The sequence below is a fragment of the Bos indicus x Bos taurus genome, chromosome 8 (assembly GCF_003369695.1).
Source record: "Bos indicus x Bos taurus breed Angus x Brahman F1 hybrid chromosome 8, Bos_hybrid_MaternalHap_v2.0, whole genome shotgun sequence".
Lineage (NCBI taxonomy): Eukaryota > Metazoa > Chordata > Mammalia > Artiodactyla > Bovidae > Bos > Bos indicus x Bos taurus.
In genome coordinates this window covers 49,351,864-49,374,470 of record NC_040083.1, presented here as the reverse complement: position 1 = coordinate 49,374,470, position 22,607 = coordinate 49,351,864, and the positions used below count along the sequence as shown (strand labels likewise).

At 38.9% G+C, this 22,607-nt stretch overlaps 1 non-coding gene and 1 pseudogene across 1 annotated transcript; both read right to left on the bottom strand.

Moving 5' to 3' along the window:
* Positions 1–1,686: 1,686 nt before the first annotated feature.
* LOC113897440 lies at positions 1,687–22,296 on the bottom strand (annotated as a pseudogene).
* Positions 21,935–22,041, bottom strand: LOC113897987. Its single transcript, XR_003512489.1, has one exon. It is a non-coding gene; the product is annotated as a U6 spliceosomal RNA (small nuclear RNA).
* Positions 22,297–22,607: the final 311 nt, after the last annotated feature.

Here is a 22,607-nt window from a genome sequence, read left to right as displayed (position 1 = left end):
AAAGTCTTCCCCTGCCCACAGCTGCCAAAAAGATGCAAAAAGTAGTACTTGGAATAAAAAGACGCGTTCCCGGAGTACAGCCGAGGGGACGTTGGTTCAGGTGTGAATTAAAGACAAGAGGTGAATTAACTCACAGTACTTGACCGAAGCAAAGAGTGAGGAGTATGTGTCTCAGGCAGTCTTGTAGTCTTGCAAACTCCTGCATTCAGCACCTGGACTTGGAATATGACAGCGGCTTTGTTACCACAACGCTACAGCTTAGATTTTATAGACAGTACAAGAGAGGCCGCGGACAGAAGAATGAGGAGAAATGTGAGCGCTCCTGTTGTAGCATCTCTCACATTAAATTATTTGCGCATAGAGGAGAGTGCAAGGGAAGCTGCGCACAACCTGTGAAACAGATTCGCTTTTTCTAAAATGTTCCAGTTTAGTTCAGTCACTCAGTCGTGTCCGACTCTTTGTGACCCCATGAATTGCAGCACGCCAGGCCTCCCTGTCCATCACCAACTCCCGGAGTTTACCCAAACTCATGTCCATTGAGTCGGTGATGCCATTCAGCCATCTCATCCTCTGTTGTCCCCTTCTCCTCCTGCCCCCAATCCCTCCCAGCATCAGAGTCTTTTCTAATGAGTCAACTCTTCGCATGAGGTGGCCAAAGTATTGGAGTTTCAGCTTTAGCATCATTCCTTCCAAAGAAATCCCAGGGCTGATCTCCTTCAGAATGGACTGGTTGGATCTCCTTGTAGTATAAGGAACTCTTAAGAGTCTTCTCCAACACCACAGTTCAAAAGCATCAATTCTTTGGTGCTCAGCTTTCTTCACAGTCCAACTCTCACATCCATACAGGACTACTGGAAAAACCATAGCCTTGACTAGATGGAACTTTGTTGGCAAAGTAATGTCTCTGCTTTTCAATATGCTATCTAGGTTAGTCATAACTTTCCTTCCAAGGAGTAAGTGTCTTTTAATTTCATGGCTGCAGTCACCATCTGCAGTGATTTTGGAGCCCAGAAAAATAAAGTCTGACACTGTTTCTACTGTTTCCCCATCTATTTCCCATGAAGTGATGGGACCGGATGCCATGATCTTCGTTTTCTGAATGTTGAGCTTTAAGCCAACTTTTTCACTCTCCTCTTTCACTTTCATCAAGAGGCTTTTTAGTTCCTCTTCACTTTCTGCCATAAGGGTGGTGTCATCTGCATATCTGAGGTTATTGATATTTCTCCCAGCAATCTCAATTCCAGCTTGTGTTTCTTCCAGCCCAGCATTTCTCACGATGTACTCTGCACAGAAGTTAAATAAACAAGATAACAATATACAGCCTTGACGAACTCCTTTTCCTATTTGGAACCTGTCTGTTGTTCCATGTCCAGTTCTAACTGTTGCTTCCTGACCTGCATACAGGTTTCTCAAGAGGCAGGTCAGGTTGTCTGGTATTCCCATCTCTTTCAGAATTTTCCACAGTTTATTGTGATCCACACAGTCAAAGGATCTGGCAAAGCTTTCATAGTCATTTCTAAAAAGCATCACTTCATAGTTTTCTGTCTCCAGTGGTCCTCTAATATACTTGTAGAAGGAGGGAAACAGAAAACCAAGAATAAAAATAGCTGAGCTCTCCACAATTGGGCTTCCTGCTTACTTTCCCTGTTCAAAGAAAAAAGGAGACACCATCTTGCCATAGAGGCTTCATAGACAACTGGGTTTCTCCAGTGACAGTCAGCATTTGATGCCCCATGTCTCTTGGTTCTTCTTGTTGCCAATGGTCGGCCCGGCGATGGTGGTGAAATGGGAGCAATTAATCTGTACATGAGGGAGGGCTTCCTTTAACAGTTGAAGGGTACCTTCTGGCACGATTCCAAAGACTTGTAGTGTTTTTAATGTGGGAATTTCTCCAAGTTCGTGTAAAGTTTTAGGTATTATGTCATAGCACCGACTGAGTGATAGGTATTGGAGGTAGTTGAGTTGGTAAAATTCTGGAAAGCAGTCATTTTTCAGCATGACACTATCACTTAAGTCTAGGTGGACAAGATTGGGACATCTTCCAACTAAGGTAGAGACATCTGGTCTCTGCAAATTCTTTCGGTACCCACTCAGATTCAGCTGGGTGATGGTCTCTGACACATGTGCAACAGCCACCTGTACACGCTTTTCAGTGAAATCATAGCACCAAGAGAGGTTCAGTTCATCCAGTCTGGAACAGCTGCTCAGCAAAGTCTTCAGGGCAGATTCAGAGAATCTAGAACATCCAGAAAGGTTTAGTCACAGTAAATTTGTGTTCTGAGCAAGATTATCAACAATGGGATCTGAAAGTTGGAGGCCTTCCAGGCTGAGATTCTGCAACTTGGAGCAGTGAGACAGAAGGCTTGCATGGTAGACACATGGATCACAGAGTTCTACAGGTCTAGGTGCTGTAGAAGAAAAGGGCCAAAATGTTCAACTAATGGTTGTTCCATAAATGATCGTGGACTGCGGAAGGCAACCACCCCTCAGGACAAGAGCCGACCAACCACATCTGGGTAGAGGTTTCCAAAAGATGCTCAAATTCCCAAACACAGTCTAACCTTTCCATACACCTCTCGTTGGGTGGTCTTCAATTCTTAGGAAGTTGGCCTCTGAATGTGTCATTTAAATTATCTTGGCTTCATTTGTCATTTTTCTTCTACGTTCCTTTTTTTTTTTTTTGGTAGAACCAGGAACTCATCTTGAGGATTGATCCTGGAACTGTCTTAAACAACAGTAGAGGGATCTGAATAATCTCTTCTTTTAACTTCAGAGTGTTATAACAACAAATAAATATCCTATGCAAATAAAGTTGAATATGCTAGGAACAAAACAGGTGAAGATATTTGAAAACTCTGAAGTGTCATGTCTTTTGTTAGCACTCCCATATCACGTTCTCATGAAACCTATTGGAATTAGATCAGTAAGATGACAGTAAAGGATTCAATATGGAGTATTCATTTTTTTGTAGAAAAGTACATCATCTGCAAGTAGAGTCAGATTTCTTTCCTTCTTTTCTGTTTTTTGGTTTTGTTTTGTTGTTGTTGTTGTTGTTGTTGTTTTTTGCCTTTTATTCATGTTTTCATGCCTTATGCCACTTAGAACTTCCAGCACTATGTTGAATGAGGGTGGTGAGAGTGGACATTCCTGCCTTGTTTCCAATAGTTGGAAGAAAGTACTCCCTCATCTTCACTATTAAGAATAACAATAGCTGTATTTTTTTTAGATCAGTTGAGGAATTTCCCCTCTATTTGTACTTTTCTTAGAGCTTTTATCATAAATGAGTATTAAACTTTGTCAACTTTTTTTCTGGACTGAATGTGATGCTGCAATTTTTCTTCTTTAGCCTGTTAATATAGTGGATTATACTGATTGATTTCAAAATATTGAACTAGACTGGTATCCCAGGATACTTGGTCATGGTATATAATGTTTTTATGTTTTGCTTACTTATATTTGGTAAGATTTTAAAGATTATTATGTCTTTATTTAGGAGAGCTATTGATCTTTTTTTTCTTTCCTTTTTTTTATTGGGGAGTAGTGGCAAGAGAAGGCAGGTACATCCTCTGTCTGGTTTCGGTATCAGGGAGCCAAACTTCATAAAATGAGTAGAGAAGTATGCCCTTCTCTTCCGTTATCTAAAAGAGATTAGAGAATTGGTGTTAATTCTTCTTTAATGTTTGTAGGATTTTACATTGAAAATATCTGGACCCTGAAACTTCTTTTCTAAAAGTGTTAAAATTACAAATTAAATTTTCTTAGTACTTATTATGCAGAGTACGTCATGAGACACGCTGGGCTAGAAGAAGCACAAGCTGGAATCAAGATTGCTGGCAGAAATATCAATAACCTCAGATATGCAGATGACACCACCCTTATGGCAGAAAGTGAAGAGGAAATGAAGAGCCTCTTGATGAAAGTGAAAGAGGAGAGTGAGAGAGTTGGCTTAAAGCTCAACATTCAGAAAACGAAGATCATACATCCGGTCCCATCACTTCATGGGAAATAGATGGGGAAACAGTAGAAACAGTGTCAGACTTTATTTTGGGGGGCTCCAAAATCACTGCAGATGGTGATTGCAGCCATGAAATTAAAAGACGCTTACTCCTTGGAAGGAAAGTTATGACTAACCTAGATAGCGTATTGAAAAGCAGAGGCATTACTTTGCCAACAAAGGTTCATCTAGTCAGGCTATGGTTTTTCCAGTAGTCATGTATGGATGTGAGAGTTGGACTGTGAAGAAAGCTGAGTGCCAAAGAATTGATGCTTTTGAAGTGTGATGTTGGAGAAGACTCTTGAGAGTCCCTTGGACTGCAAGGAGATCCAACCAGTCCATTCTAAAGGAGATCGGTCCTGGGTGTTCTTTGGAAGGAATGATGCTAAAGCTGAAACTCCAATACTTTGGCCACCTCATGCGAAGAGTTGACTCATTAGAAAGGACTCTGATGCTGGGAGGGATTGGGGGCAGGAGGAGAAGGGGACGACAGAGGATGAGATGGCTGCATGGCATCACCAACTCGATGGACGTGAGTTTGAGTGAACTCCAGGAATTGGTGATGGACAGGGAGGCTTGGTGTGCTGCAATTCATGGGGTTGCAAAGAGTCAGACATGACTGAGCAACTGAACTGGACTGAACTGATAGGGATATTCAGTTTCTCTAATTCATATCAGGTGAGTTGTGGTTATTTACGTTCTTTGAGGAATTAGTCTATTTTGTATAAGTAAGTAGAATTATGTGCATTATGTACATTAATAAGTAGAATTCTTTGGACCATGTCCTAAGTATTGTTTTGAATTTCACAGCATCTGTAATAATGTCCCATATAATTTCTGACATTTGATGTGTATAATGTCTATTTTTTCCTTGTCAGTGTTGCTAAAGATTTATCAATTTTATTGAACTTTACACAGAACTAGCTCATAGCTTCATTGATTGTTTTTTCTACGGTGTTCCTGTTTTTAATTTAATCGATTTCTTATCTTCAGCATTTCCTTTTTCTGTTTTCATCAGACTTCTTTTGCTCTTCTTTTTCTCTGTTCTTGAGGTGGATGCTTAGATTGTTTATTCAGATTTTTATTTTTTTCTAATGAATGCATTTAGTGCTATAAATTTTTGTTCTCAGCACTGCTTTAGCTATGGACCACAAAATTTGATGTTTATCAAACATGATATGAAATGTTTGATATTTCATTCATTTAATTATTTTCTATTTTTTCTAATGCTTTTTTTTAATTTGTGGACTACTTAAAATTATGATTTAATTTTCAAGTGTTTGAAGATTTTCTTGTTATTTTTTTCTATTATTGATTTCTAGTTTGATTCCATTGTGATCAGAGAGCACATTTGGTATGATTTCAAGTTTTAAACTTTGTTGAAGTTCATCCTATGGCTTGAGATATGGTCTGTCTTGGTATATGTTTCATGGACACATGATTTCTACTGTTTTCTACTGTTATTGGGACTTGTTATGTTCTATAAATATCAATAAGATCCTGTTGATTTATAGTGTTGTTAAGCTCTTCTAAATAATTGCTGACTTTCTTTTTAGTTGTTGAAAAAGGAGTGTTGAGGTCTCCAATTATAATTGTGAATTTGTTCACTTTTTCTTTCAGTTTTCTCAGGTTTTGTTTTACATATTCTGCTGCTTAATAGCATTTGATACATACATAATTGTGACAGCTGTGTTTTTCTGGGTGGAGTGGATTGATCCTTTTATCATCATATAATGTTCTTTTCTGTCTATGGTAATTTTCTTTGCCTGCCTGCAATGTGGGAGACTTGAATTCCCTGGAGAAAGGAATGGCGGCCCACTCCAGTGTTCTTGCCTGGAGAATTCCATGGACAGAGGAGCCTGGCAGGGGAGTCCCTGGGGTAGCAAAGAGTTGGACATGACTGGGTGGTTTTCACTTCACTTCACTTTATTGTTTGATATTAAAATGGCCATTCTTGTATTCCTTTGATAAATGTTTGCATTTAATATCTTTCTTTCATCATTTTACTTTCAGTCTATACTGTTGCACTTAAAGTGATGTTCAAGGGCAGGGAGGGTTCTTCGTTACTACTAGGTGGAATGGGAGTTTCCAATCCTCTTTGGGCTCCACTGGCATCACGGTAAGAGTGGCAATGGTAAACAGTCCAACCGTCCTCTAGACCTCCTTTGACACTATTCTAGTGGAGAGAGGACAAGGCAGTCACTTTGTTACCATCTAGCAGGGATGAAATTCTCTATATGTCATTCTAACATCATCCCAGTGGAGATGTTGAATTGCCTTATGGCAGCCTTACAGGTGTGGAAGTCGAGGTTCCACAGTCTTTGTTGGTGTCATTGGAATCAGGCCACATTTTTTTTTTTTTGGTCTGGTGTTCAGCTGCAATAAAGTGGTTATTGTCTAAAAGGTTTGTTTTGCTAGGCTATTCCTTTGGTGAAAGAGAGCAGGCTTTTGCCATAATTTTTTTGTCAGTGCTTTTTGGTATTTCTTTGTTGCCCATTTTTTCAGCTTTAAGCTGGGATATATGAGACAAGAAGAAAATCCAGGATACTGACCACTGCTTTCCCTCAGTTTCTGAGGTCCCTGAAAAACTTACCATCTTCTTTCCATATTTCAGTGTCTTTTTATGTTTCTCTTATGTAATACGTCCAGACGTTTGGTTGAACTTCATGATAATTTTAAAAGTATGCCTACCCTGATGCTGGCAAAGATTAAAGGCAAAAGGAGAATCAGGCAGCAGAGGGTGAGATGGTTAGATAACAAAACCAACTCTCTGAACATGAATTTGAGCAAACTCTGGGAGATAGTGGAGGACAGAGGAGCCTGGCGTGCTGCAGTCCATGGATTGCAAAGAGTCAGACATGACTTAGCAGCTGAACAACTAACGACAGTACTCTGTCTTACCAAGAAGTGGAAGTCTCTGGTATACATTTTAAAAGATATAAACCTAAAATGTATAATTTGTTAAATTTTTAAATATTCTAATCATAGCTGCTGCTGCTGCTAAGTCACTTCAGTTGTGTCTGACTCTGTGTGACACCATAGATGACAGCCCACCAGGCTCCCCCGTCCCTGGGATTCTCCAGGCAAGACACTGGAATGGGCTGCCATTTCCTTCTCCAATGCATGAAAGTGAAAAATGAAAGTGAAGTCTCTCAGTTGTGTCCGACTCTTAGCGATCCCATAGACTGCAGCCTACCAGGGTCCTCCATCCGTGCAATTTTCCAGGCAAAAGTACTGGAGTGGGTTGCCATTGCCTTCTCCAAATTCTAACCATAGATAAATACATAAATATAAGCTAGACCTGGATGTTTCTTGAATCCCAGTAAATTATTTGTCAGGTTTTAAATAATAAAGATTTTTTGGTACATATTTTATAATGTGTATTATACTATCTAAATTCTTAGATAGATATTATACTATCTAAATTCTTAGTCAAATAGTCCCAAATCTCAGTGACTTACAAGAGCAAACTTCTTTCTCTTACAAAATGGTCCTCGTTTCTATGGTTCTGCTCTAACTGTGTTAGACTTACATTTTCTGGTTTGGAGCTATGAATCTGCTCATTTTTTTTTTTCTTTTTTTCTTCAGTCTGGGTTCAAGGATAAAGGAACCTCCCTCAGCATACACTACTCTTTCATGGCAAGAGCAAGAATGAGAAATTGACAGACAGACACAAAAATAGTGCACTGTTCCTTTTGCTCATATTTTAGTGGGAAAGTCAGTCATGTGTCCAAACCTAAAATCAACTGGGTAGAGAAATATACTATTTCCATAGGGGACAGGCAAATTGATTTCGTGTACGTTATGAAATATAGAATATGTCAAAAATATTTTCTATTAAAGATGCAAACATCATCTAGGCAAAAAATAGCTCTATAATACATTGTGAAATTGTTCACATATGCTTTAAAAGATAAAAACAAATAGTAATTAACTTATAATGGTATGTCAGTTAGGTTACCAAAAACGTTAGTTATCAACTTAAATTTCAAAATATAAATATTATAAAAGATATCTTCAGGGTTGTACTTTTCAGCCTACTAATGTTTTACTTTGCATCCCTAAATCTCCATTAGAATATAGGCACATCTATAGTGACAGATATATCTCAATATATCTATATATTCCATTGTTTCTTGAAATCTTGTATTAAGGGCAGACACAGAATTATTCATAAAACGATAGCAAGAGGGAAAAAAAGGATTTTTAGGCAGCTGGAGTGAGAATAAAAGTTAGAAAGAAAATGTTCGCTACTGGGAACTATTTTAAGTAAAGGATCTGGGGCAAAATTTTACATAGCTGCTTCTTTCTAAATGAGAGAATTGATTTTTATCCCTGCAAATTCAATAGTGAGCTCATATGAGTTCCACATAAAGAATTTCAACTTAGAGAAAGCAACACAGTGTTTTGAGAAGTAAATTAGTTTGTGGTGCTTACCTTTATTTAGTTACATATCTTGATATTTTTTGATAATTTCAAGTGGATTATACTAATTACCTAACCTGATTCAAAACCAACTCAAATAAATTTAACTCAACATTGCTTAATACTTTCTATATTCAAGGTTCTCTAGATAGTAAATTTGGAAAACTCAACAGTGGCCACAGAAGTGGAAAACATCCACTCCTGTTTTCATTCCAATCCCAAAGAAATGCAATGCCAAAGAATGCTCAAGCTACTGCACAATTGCATTCATCTCACGTTAGTAAAGTAATACTCAAAATTCTCCAAGCCAGGCTTCAACAGTACATGAACTATGAACTTCCAGATGTTCAAGGTGGATTTAGAAAGGGCAGAGGAACCAGAGATCAAAGTCAACATCCGTTGGATCATCAAAAGAGCAAGAGAGTTTCAGAAAAACATCTACTTCTTCTTTATTGACTACGCCAAAGGCTTTGACTGTGTGGGCCACAACAAACTGTGGAAAATTCTTCAAGAGATGGGAACACCAGATCACCTGGCTTGCCTCTTGAGAAATCTGTATTCAGGTCAGGAAGCAACAGTGATAACTGGACATGGAACAACAGACTGGTTCCAAATCAGGAAAGGAGTACGTCAAGGCTGCATATTGTCACCCTGCTTATTTAATTTATATGCAGAGTACATCATGCAAAATCCAGGCTGGAAGAAACACAAGTTGGAATTGAGATTGCTGGGAGAAATATCAATAACCTCAGATATGCAGATGACATCACCCTTATGGCAGAAAGCGAAGAGGAACTAAAGACTCCCTTGATGAAAGTCAGGGGAGAGTGAAAAAGCTGGCTTGAAACTCAACATTCAGAAAACTAAGATCATGGCATCTGGTCCCATCACTTCATGGCAAATAAATGAGGAAACAGTGAGAATTTTTTTGGACTCCAAAATCACTGCAGATGATGACTGCAGCAATGAAATTAAAAGACACTTGCTCCTTCAAAGAAAAGTTATGACCAACCTAGACAGCATATTAAAAAGCAGAGACATTACTTTGCCAACAAAGGTCCATCTAGTCAAAGCTATGGTTTTCCAGTAGTCATGTATGGATGTGAGAGTTGGACTATAAAGAAAGCTGAGTGCTGAAGAATTCATGCTTTTGAACTGTGGTGACGGAGAAGACTCTTGAGAGTTACTTAGGTTGCAAGGAAATCCAACCAGTCCATCCTAAAGGAGATCAGTCCTAAGTATTCATTGGAAGGACTGATGCTAAGGCTGAAACTCCAATACTTTGTGAAGAGCTGATTCATTTGAAAAGACCCTGATGCTGGGAAAGATTGAGGGCAGGAGGAGAAGGGGACAGCAGAGGATGAGATGGCTGGATGGCATCACTGACTCAATGGAATGTGTTTGAGTAAACTCTGGTAGTTGGCAATGGACAGGGAGGCCTGGCGTGCTGTGTTCCATGGGGTTGCAAATAGTCAGACATGACTGAGCAACTGAACTGAACTATAGACAGTAAGTGAAAACACAAATGTCTGACAGGTAATCAAATTGGTACATAGTAGACCCTCAAGGAGACTTAACCAATTTATATATTGTTTAATTAATCTAATAGAGAAGTTGAGACAGATGTCCAAATAGATAAAATGTTAGTCAATATATCATATCTCTGCTAGATATATGAGAAGTATTAATGGAGCTTCAAGCAAGAGCAATTATATGCTTTCAGTGGATAGGAATATATAGGAAAGAGAAAACAAAAAGGTATTTTTGGGGAAGATTTGACATGGGCTTTAAATTTTTAAGTGCAACTCTAGCAATCAAGTGCGGGAGATAAGTGGAAGGAGGCTTTAAGATGGTGGTATAGGAAGTTTCTGAATTCAGCTCCTTCCACAGACAGAGCAAGTCTACAACTGTAAATGGAATGTGTGCAGTGTGTACTAAGTTGCTTCAGTCGTGTCCGACTCTTTGCGACCCTATGGGCTGTAGCCCGCCAGGCTCCTCTGTCCATGGGATTCTCCAGTCAAGAATACTGGAGTAGGTTGCCATGCCCTCCTACAGGGGATCTTTCTGACCTGGCAATGGAACCCACATCTCTTTCATCTCCTGCATTGGCAGGCAGATTCTTTACCACTAGCGCCACCTGGGAGTAATTTCCCCAAAAGAGACCTGAAAATTGAATGAATAGAACCTCCAAAACAAAGGATAAAAGAAACTTGAACTTTTGCTAAATTAAAAACAAAAAACAAACAAACAAAAAAAAAACCCAACATTGATATGGGCTTGACAAGGAAAAACCCATACCCTGGCCTGGCAATTCACAATCAGGAGAGATCACAAAGTTATGGATCTTTTCTCTGAGTGAGCAAGGAATTTGAACTCTACATCAGGCACTTGAGTTCCCCAAACACCTAACTTTGAAAAATCAATGAGGAATAAGCTTAGGAAAACTACAGAACTGCAGGGAAGAAAAAAACCCACTGTTAAAGAGCTCATGAGCAGGCACACACAACCCAAAAACCAGCAGTGAAGCATGTGATTGAAAAATGCATGGGACTTAGGTGAAAGGAGCATATGTAACATCTTGAAGCATCTGCCAGAGACTCAGAAAACAATTGAGACATTCTTTGGGGACTAAGTTACTGGCAGGTGTTATTTATGCAATCTCAGGCTATCTTATTACTAATAGTGGGTTGTCATTTCCTTCTCCAGGGGATCTTCCTGACCCGGGGATTGGACCTAGGTCTCCCACATTGCAAGCAGATTCTTTACCATCTGAGCCAAATACTGGCATAGGAGAGGACCATTTTGGAATTCTCCACCATTGACACCAGTGGGCATACTCTGCTGAGAGACTCTACAACTGTGGTTTAGCCGGTCCAGTGATAACCCTGCCCAACAGTGCCCCATGACAGCCCCTGTTGGATCCTTCAACCAGCCCAGGGCCCAACACTCCCTGTATGTGTCCCACAACAGTTGCAGCCCTAACACAACAGGAGGGAAAAACAGCACACATTGGGGACACCTCCTTGAGTGCCTGGCTCTGGTAGCCAGGCAGGATAGTGTTTCTGAGCTCCACAGTTTGTCCCCTCAATAAAGTAACTTCTTCAAGACTAGGAGAGACAGGTTATACATTTAATGCAGGAAAACAAATGCAAAGAATTAGGCAAAATGAGGAGACAAAGGAATATGTTGCAGTTGTAAAAAACAAGATAAAACTTCAGAAAAAGAGCTAAACAAAATGGAGATAAGCAATTTACCTGACATAAAGTTTGGTCATAAAGATGCTCACCAAACTCAGGAGAAGAATGCATGAACTCAGTGAGATTTTCGATAAACAGAGAGAACATATCAGAACATATAACAGAAGTTATAACTGACCTGAAAAAGAAAAAAAATACTGGATGGGTTCAGTAGCAGACTGTATGAGGTAGAAGAATGAATCAGTGATCTGGAAGACAAAACAATAGAACTCACCCAGAGAGAACAGAAAAATGAAAAAAGAATTTAAAAAGAAGACAGCTTAAGGGACTTTTGAGACAATATCTGCAGAATAATACTTGCTGTGCTGTGCTGTGCATAGTCGCCCAGTTATGTCCAACTTTTTGTGACCCCATGGGCTGTACCCGACCAGGCTCCTCTGTCCCTGGGGATTCTCCATGCAAGTATACTGGAGTTGGTTTTCATGCTATCCTCCAGAGAATCATCCAAACCCAGGTTTCGAATCCAGGCCTTTTATGCTGAGCCACCAGGGAAGCCCAAAAATACTGCAGTGGGTAGCCTCTCCCTTCTCCAGGGGAACTTCCCAACCCAGGGATCAAACCGGGACTCCTACAGTGCAGGCAATTTCTTTACCAGCTGAGCTACCTGGGGAGCCCATCTTATACCATACACAATTCCAAATGGATTAGAGACTTCAATGTGAGACCTGATAGCACAAAATTCTTAGAGGAAAATATAGTAATTTAATTGACCTTGGACCTAATGACACTTTTGTGGCTCTGAATCCAAAGATAAAAGAAACAAAAGCAAAAATAAATGGGACCACATCAAAAGTTTCTGCACAGAGAAGGAAACATTAACAAAATGAAAAGATAATCTACTGAATGAGAGAAGAAATTTTCAGATCATATGCTTCATAGGGGTCACTATTCAACATATATAAAAAACTCATACAACTCACAAGATAAACAACTGGATTTTAAAATGTGCAAAGAGTCTGAACAGACATTTTTCCAAAAAGGACACACAGATGGTCAACAGGTACTTGAAAAGCTGTTGAACAGCATTAATAATTAGGAAAATACAAATCAGAACCACAATGAGATCTCACGTCACACCTGGTGGAATAACTGTTATTGAGAAGAAAAAAAATATATAGTAAATGTTGGAGAGCTTGTGGAGAAAATGGAATATTTATACATTGTTATTAAGACTGTAATAATGCAGCCACTATGAAAAACAGTATAGAGAGCTTCAAAAAATTAAGAATAGAACTACCATATGCCCCAAATATTTCACTTCTGGATATTTATCTGAAAAACATGAAAATACTAATTCAAAGAGATATATGCACCTCTATGTTCAATGCAGCTTTATTCATAATAACCAAGATAAAGAAATAAGCTAAGTGTTTAGGATCAATGGATAACATTTATATATATATAATGGAATATATATATTTATATATATAAAGGAATACTACTCGACCATAAAAAAGATAGAGACATGCCATCCGTAACGACATGGGTGGACCATGAAGGTATTACTCCAAGTGGAATAAGGAAAGAAGAAAAACACTGTATGATTTTACCCATATATGGAATCTTAAAAAACAAATAAAACAAAACATACTCATAGATACAGAGAACAAATTAGTGGCTACCAAGGGAGAAGGGACTTGGGGAAGATAAGTAAGAAGCAAGATTCTAAGCAAAAGATACTAATATGAATATAGCTACAATAGAAGAAGATGAGAAGACTCACAGGGAGACTAGTTCTCTGTATTAGTCATCTTGGACTACCATAACAAAATACCACAGGCTGGGTGGCTTAAAGGGCAAAAATTTATTTTTCCACAGTTCTGAAGGCTAGATATGCAAGATCAATTTGTCAGTACATTTAGTTTCTAGTGAGGCCTCTTTTCCTGGCTTGTTAATGCCTACCTTCTTCCTGTATCTTTATATGACCCTCCCTCTCTATCCTTGTGGAGTGAGCTCTGGTGTCCCTTTCTTTTCATATAAGGATACCAGTCTTATAGGATTAGACCCCAGGATGTGACATCATTAATTACCCTCCTTTAAGGTCCACTAGACTGGAAGAAACACAAGCTGGAATCAAGATTGCCGGGAGAAATATCAATAACCTCAGATATGCAGATGACACCACCCTTATGGAAGAAAGTGAAGAGGAACTAAAAACCTCTTGATTAAAGTGAAAGCGGAGAGTGAAAAGTTGGCTTAAAGCTCAACATTCAGAAAATGAAGATCATGGCATCTGGTCCCATCACTTCATGAGAAATAGATGGGTAAACAGTGGAAACAGTGTCAGACTTTATTTTGGGGGGTTCCAAGATCACTGCAGATGGTGACTGCAGCCATGAAATTAAAAGACGCTTACTCCTTGGAAGGAAAGCTATGACCAACCTAGACAGCATATTCAAAAGCAGAGACATTACTTTGCCAACAAAGGTCCATCTAGTCAAGGCTATGGTTTTTCCAGAGGTCATGTATGGATGTGAAAGTTGGACTGTGAAGAAGGCTGAGCACCGAAGAATTGATGCTTTTGAAGTGTGGTGTTGGAGAAGACTCTTGAGAGTCCCTTGGACTGCAAGGAGATCCAACCAGTCCATTCTGAAGGAGATCAGCCCTGGGATTTCTTTGGAAGGATGATGCTAAAGCTGAAACTCCAATACTTTGGCCACCTCATGCGAAGAGTTGACTCATTGGAAAAGACTCTGATGCTGGGAGGGATTGAGGGCAGGAGGAGAAGGGGACGACAGAGGATGAGATGGCTGGATGGAATCACTGACTCGATGGACATAAGTCTGGGTGAACTCTGGGAGTTGGTGATGGACAGGGAGGCCTGGCGTGCTGTGATTCATGGGGTCGCAGAGTTGGACACAACTGAGCGACTGAACTGAACTGAACTGAAGGTCCTATCTATAAATATAGTCTACTGGGCTTAGGGCTCCAACTTGTGAATTTTCAAGGGACATAATCCAGTTTATAACAGTCCCCAAAGTGGAAATTTTTCAAGACAGGCTGAGAATTTGGGATTTAGTTCAGTTAGAATTAGGAAGCCATTGACACAAAAACCTGGGTTAGGAGCATGACTTTGAAATTTTCATACAGATTTCCTTAAAATTGGTAGAACTTCTTGATTACCTTCTAGTAGGCCTGGAGTTATATATGACAAAGCCTGTTGTTAAGATTGAAAAATAATGATTATTCAGATATGTATGGAGTTTCATTTTAGATCAAGGAATAAAAAAATTTTAAATAAATCTTCATTTGTGATAGAATATAAATATACTTTTGTTGTTGCCCAGTCACTAATGTAAACTCAACTACTCATTCCAATCGAAATATTTGGCATAGTAAGATTATCCCATCACAATTCTGAGCTGTAGTTCTACATGCCTGCACAAATTCAGAGCCTCTTTAAAATACTTGAAACTAAATAAGCCACTTGAACTAGACATACGTTCTATTTTATAATTACTATAAAAATATGAATAGCAATCAAAAAATAAATCAGAGTTTCTGCCTTTGCTGACTGAATATGGTTTTAAGTTGACTCTTTTACTGCTTTACAAATGACTAAAAAACTTTTGTCATTTCATTCATTTTTGACTAGAGAAAATTAGACATGATTTATGGAAATTTAAAATAAGGCAATAAGAAGTGGAATGATAAAAACACAATCTCATTCATTCACAACTTAAAAATTCTGCACTGGTGGAGCGGGTGCTCTAGAGCCACAACTCCTGAAGCCCGTCTGCCCTAGAGCCCATGCTCTGCAGCAAGAGAAGCCACTGCAGTGAGAAGCGCAAGCCCCACGACTGGAGACCAGCCCCCACTCTCTACAACTGGAGAAAAGCCCACACAGCAACGAAGACCCAGCACAGCCAAAAAAACAATTCTGCCATCAAAAAGGGAAAATATTTTGAGATTTTTTTTCTCAGAATTTCCAATATTGCCTACATAATCCAAGTTTGTCACATAATTAAATATTCTCTGGCCTTATATTTGTGAACTCAGTGCTTATGTTCTGAATTGTTACTTAATTGTGTATATTTTCTTATCTAGTATAATAGATAAGTGATGAAGACATATTAAAGTCTTTTCTATCAAAATTTGTTAAAGAAAATGCAAAAGTAATTCATACTAGCCATAATTTTTAAAAACCCTAAAAGAATGTTTTTATAATTTACCGTTTCAGGCTGAATATTGAAGAATAGCGAAGGATATTTTATCATATATGAGTTCTGAGTAAAACATGGCAATGTAAGGATATTCATTCCTTCAACAACAATGCAGAAGACTGATTCTTAGGGAGAGGAACAACATAATGTATGCTAACTCTGGTTTACCAGTTTTGGTGGGCTTCCAAAAGTAAACATTACATTGAATAGTAAAGACGTCTCATTTGAATGAAAATGGATAGCAAGTTATTGTAAATATATATAGTTGCAGGGTTTTGTAATCTCCCAAATAATAAACAAAAACATTTGGTGAGAATGTGCATATTAAAAATCTAAGGAAGATTATATTTTTAAAGTCAAGCTATCTCTTTATGTTCTCTGTTTTCATACACTGAGTCTGTTTACATAGCAAGGAAAGGCTGATGATAATTTTTTATCAGGTGGAGCAGAGCCTGTCAGAGAAAGGTAAGTATGCCTAGCCTGAGTTATATTGGAAGAATGATAATTTGCCTAGAGACCTAGAAAGTAACTTGAATTGTTGTTTTCTAGCCTTGGGGAATAACTGATGGGGAGACTAGTTATCAACTAGTATCAACAAAAAATTAATCAGTTGATCTTAGAAAGAAATGGCAAGTTTTATTTGAGCCAAATTTGAGGAGGAGGAGGACCCAGGTTTGGTCTCTGGGTCAGGAAAATCCCCTGGAGAAGGAAATATTAACCTGATCCAGTACTCCTGCCTGAGAAATCCCATGGATAGAGGAGCCTGGGGGGCTACAGTCCATGCAGTCAGAAGAGTACTTAGCAACTAAACTACCACCACCACCACCCGGAACGAGTATCTAAGAAAGCTCTGAGAACTGTTCTGCTACTTAGAAGCCAAGACACAGATATATAAGTTTTCTGAGACAAAGGACTGTACATCAAAGGACATATTATTGACAGTCTGCACAATCCAGATCTAAGTGTCATCATGGTAGGTCTGCTGCTGCTGCTGAGTCACTTCAGTCGTGTCCAACTCTGTGCGACCCCATGGACAGCAGCCCACCAGGATGCCCCATCCCTTGGATTCTCCAGGCAAGAACACTGGTGCCATTTCCTTCTCCAATGCATGAAAGGAAAGGTGAAAAGTGAAAGTGAAGTCACTCAGTCATGTCCATGGTAGGTCATGTGACCCTTAACAGTATCAAGAAGGAATACTATCTTTTAAGAAGTTGTCTTGTCAATGCTAGAAAGCTGCTGTTTATGGTTGAGCAGATATTGCTGCTGATGGGGGAGGTTTGGGTGATGCGTAATACAGATGTACAATGCACAGGTGGAGAGAGAGGTCACCTAAGGGTAGAGACATTTTTATGTGTAAATTTTTCTTGTCTTGACAAAAAATATGAATTTTACTTTACACGAGACAACTGAAGAAAGAGTAGAATGGGTCAGGTATTGTTTTCCCATCTCAGTCACTAAGACCAATAGCCTCACCTGACTACAATTTTCTACTGTTTTCTTCTCTATTCCAAATTCACAAATGAGAAAACTAAGGCTCAGGGACACTAACTTATTTTTACTAAGATCATTTAGTTTCTGCATGGTAAAGATGTTTTCTTCATTATATCTTGCCAAGCAATTTTTAATCTGCCATGATGATAGCTATATGACAAAAAGTGTTTCTTTTCATGAAAAGGATACTTTTACCATGTAACAGTTTAAATTCTAAAAATGTATTACTTACTTTGCTCTATGATTTTAGAACTTCTAATTTTAACAGAATATAAAAAGAAAAATAGAAAAAGAATAACCATTTAAATGGACCTATCAAATTATAACATGAATATGTACAATGTATCATGTTTCATGTATTGTATTATCCTATAATGATATATAATTATGTCAGGTATAACTTACTCTTTTAAATAAGTTTGTCTGTACAAAATATTACCTGAAAACTGGGTTTACCTCTTGGTAGGTGTCAAGCCAAAAGACACAACCAAGCCAAAGAGTGGGAAAAGGAAGGATTTATTTCTTGCAGCAAGTAAGGAGAACATCAGGGATCTTTCCCAAAGTAGTGTCCTTAAACAGCGATATTGTGGAATTTTTAAGCTAGGTATATATGCATACTCATATAAAGACTTGGCCGGTGCATGCATATTCATGAAGGGTCTTGGGCACAGAAAAATTCATTATAGAATTGGGGCAAGGATCAACAGAGCCCAGAATTTGTAGACTGAGAAATCCATCCTCCACCTTTATTCAGGGCCTTTGTTCTTATAGAACTCAAAGATATACATCATATTGTTAGGCATATCCCTTCAGGAAGAACTAGGACTTTTATCACTGACCTATTGTTTCTTGACTGCTTTTCCTTTGTTCCTGCCTTCCCTCACTTCTCTTAAGATCCTTAATTACTGAGACCCATTCAAACGCAAGGATTATGGGCAGGCTCAGATCACACAATGACTTAGGCCCAGAATGCCTTCTCTTTTGTCAAGAAATCCATGCCCGGTTCTCCTTCTCTGAAGACCCCCTATCTTGTATACTTAGAGTATCTCAAAGGGGAGAGAGTGAAATTGGGAAAAGAATGTCTCTAGAGATTAAAGTGCTGGATTCATAGGGTGACCTTGGGAGAGATTGGTCAGTGTGTAGCCCAGAAAATTGCTGAAACTATTGGAAGTCTTTAATATTAGGATTTATGAATCCCTGTGAAATTATTGTTTGCCAGTTCACTTGCTGTTGTTCAATTGCTAAGTCATGTCCAATTCTTTGTGACCCAGTGGACTGCAGCACACCAGACTTCCCTGAACCTCACTGTCTCCTGGAGTTTACTCAAATTCATCTACATGGAATAAGTGATGCTGTCCAGCCATCTAATCTTCTGTCATCCCCTTCTCCTCCTGCCCTCGATCTTTCCCGGCATCAGGGTCTTTTCCAGTGAGTTGGCTCTTCACATCAGGGGGCCAAAGCACTGGAGCTCAGCTTCAGCCTCATTTCATCCAGTGAATATTCAGGGTGTGTTTCCTTTAGGATTGACTGGTTTAATCTCCTTGCGGTTCACCTGTGGTCTTATCTAAACTAGAAAAGTCTAAATAAACTGGGGAAAAAGAATGAGGAGTTTAGATGGTGTGTGATAAACAATTTTCTATGGCACCCTTTACATATCTTGTGTATCTTGTGATTTAGGATACACTTTGCAATTTGCAGTTTACATTTCAATTCTCATTTTCTTCCACAGTCACTATGCCAGCAAAAGTTTCCCCTTTCTCAAGACTGAAAAAAATTTATAGCTGAGTGATCACTTCAAGAAAATTAGTGGAGGTGATGGAATTCCAGTGAGCTATTGGAAATTGAGCTATTTCCAATCCTAAAAGATGATGCTGTGAAAGTGCTGCACTCGATATGTCAGCAAATTTGGAAAACTCAGCAGTGGCCACAGGACTGGAAAAGTAAGTTTTCATTCCAATTCCAAAGGAAGGCAATGCCAAAGAATGTTCAAACTATAGCACAATTGCACTCATCTTACACCCCAGCAAAGTAATGCTCAAAATCCTCCAAGCCAGGCTTCAACAGTATGTGAACCGTGATCTTCCAGATATTCAAGCTGGATTTAGAAAAGGCGGAGGAACCAGAGATCAAATTGCCAACATCTGTTGGATCATCGAAAAAGCAAGAGAGTTCCAGAGAAACATCTATTTCTGCTTTATTGACTACACCAAAGCCTTTGTGTAGATCACAAAAACTGGAAAATTCTTCAAGAGATGGGAATACCAAACCACCTGACCTGCTTCCTGAGAAATCTGTATGCAGGTCAAGAAGCAACAGTTAGAACTGGACATGGAACAACAGACTGGTTCCAAATCAGGAAAGGAGTATGCCAAGGCTGTATATTGTCACCCTGCTTATTTAATTTACATGCAGAGTACATCATGAGAAATGCTGGACTGGATGAAGCACAAGCTGGAATCAAGATTGTCAGGAGAAATATCAATAACCTCAGATATGCAGATGACACCACCCTTACGGCAGAAAACAAAGAAGAACTAAAGAGCCTCTTGATGAAAATGAAAGAGGAGAGTAAAAAAGTTGAATAAAAACTCAACATTCAAAAAACTAAGAACATGATATGCAGTCCCATCTCTTCATGGCAAATAGATGGGGAAACTTTGGAAACAGTGAAAGACTTCATTTTCTTGGGCTTCAAAATAACTGTAGATGGTAACTGCCGCCATGAAATTAAAAGATGCTTGCTCCTTGGAAGACCAACCTAAGCATATTAAAAAGCAGAGACATCACTTTGCCAACAAATGTCCATCTAGTCAAAGCTGTCATTTTTCCAGTAGTCGTGTATGGATATGAGAGTTGGACTATAAAGAAAGCTGAGTGCCAAAGAGTTGATGCTTTTGAACCGTGTTGTTGGAAAAGACTCTTGAGAGTCCATTGGACTGCAAGAAGATCAAACCAGTCCATCCTCAAGGAAATCGGTCCTGAATATTCATTGGAAGGACTGATGTTGAAGCTGAAACTCCAATACCTAATGGCCACCTAATGCGAAGAGCTGACTCATTGGAAAAGACCCTGATGCTGGGAAAGAATGAGGGCACGAAGAGAAGGGGACGACAGAGGATGAGATGGTTAGATGGCCTCACTGACTCGATGGACATGAGTTTGAGCAAGCTCCGGGAGTTGGTGATGGATGGGGAAGCCTGGCGTGCTGCAGTCCATTGGGTAGCAAAGAGTCAGACACCACTGAGTGACTGAATTGAACTGATAAGTCATTTAAATTTCTTTGAGTCAGTTCTTTGTTTTGTATAGTAATTTTAAAGCTGATGTTCAACAAACTCCTTATGTTTCTGAATTTGAAATACTGAAGTCTAGAGAGTAACTTTAAAACATCTGTGTCAACTCAAGCTTTAATTATCATCACATCAAATGACACACTGGAAAAATTGTATAAATGCAATTTTTAAGTAAAACAAACAGATAATGCCAAATTCTTATTTTCCAAATATTCACTAAATTTTTAAAAAGAAATTGCAATATAAAATCATAATAACTTTCTTTTTTTTTTAATTTTATTTTATTTTTAAACTTTACATAATTGTATTAGTTTTGCCTAATATCAAAATGAATCCACCACAGGTATACATGTGTTCCCCATCCTGAACCCTCCTCCCTCCTCCCTCCCCATACCATCCCTCTGGGTCGTCCCAGTGCACTAGCCCCAAGCATCCAGTATCGTGCATCAAACCTGGACTGGCAACTCGTTTCTTACATGATATTTTACATGTTTCAATGTCATTCTCCCAAATCTTCCCACCCTCTCCCTCTCCCACAGAGTCCATAAGACTGTTCTATACATCAGTGTCTCTTTTGCTGTCTCGTACACCGGGTTATTGTTACCATCTTTCTAAATTCCATATATATGCGTTAGTATACTGTATTTATGTTTTTCCTTCTGGCTTACTTCACTCTGTATAATAGGCTCCAGTTTCATCCACCTCATTAGAACTGATTCAAATGTATTCTTTTTAATGGCTGAGTAATACTCCATTGTGTATATGTACCACAGCTTTCTTATCCATTCATCTGCTGATGGGCATCTAGGTTGCTTCCATGTCCTGGCTATTATAAACAGTGCTGCGATGAACACTGGGGTACACGTGTCTCTTTCCCTTCTGGTTTCCTCAGTGTGTATGCCCAGCAGTGGGATTGCTGGATCATAAGGCAGTTCTATTTCCGGTTTTTTAAGGAATCTCCACACTGTTCTCCATAGTGGCTGTACTAGTTTGCATTCCCACCAACAGTGTAAGAGGGTTCCCTTTTCTCCACACCCTCTCCAGCATTTATAATTTGTAGACTTTTGGATCGCAGCCATTCTGACTGGTGTGAAATGGTACTTCATAGTGGTTTTGATTTGCATTTCTCTGATAATGAGTGATGTTGAGCATCTTTTCATGTGTTTGTTAGCCATCTGTATGTCTTCTTTGGAGAAATGTCTATTCAGTTCTTTGACCCATTTTTTGATTGGGTCGTTTATTTTTCTGGAGTTGAGCTGTAGGAGTTGCTTGTATGTTTTTGAGATTAGTTGTTTGTCAGTTGCTTCATTTGCTAAAAATATGGAACGCTTCACGAATTTGCATGTCATCCTTGCGCAGGGGCCATGCTAATCTTCTCTGTATCGTTCCAATTTTAGTATATGTGCTGCCTAAGCGAGCACCATAATAGCTTTCAAACATGGTGAATTTGGTATTAAATTTACTCATTAAATTAGAAAAAACTGACTATAATGAAGCTGTTGTTTTAAATGAATTTCATCACCTTTGCCAGGTATCAGAAGAATCAAGACAACCACAATGGAGTAGAGAACAGGCATGTTGGCTGGAAGGTCCAAGATCAAGTTTCTGGCAGCATTCAAATTCTGGTGAGAGTTCTCTTCCTGGCTTGCATGTGGCCACTTTCTCTCCATGTCCATCCTTACAAGGTGAAGAATGTGAGCTCTGATATCTCTGATATATCTCTAATATCACTTCCTCTTCTACTAAGGCCATCATCTCTATTGGATAGGCCTCATTCTTCTGATATTTAACCTTTATCACCTCCTCACATGCCCTGTCTCCAAACAGTAATGTTGGGGGTTAAGGCTTCAACACAAGAATTGGAGAGGGGGTGGGACAATTCAGTCAAGCACTACTAAACCCCAAAGAAATAATTTACTTTCAGTAAAACATTATATTCTGTACAAATGCTTTATACAGAATATGTATCTCATGAAAAACATAAATC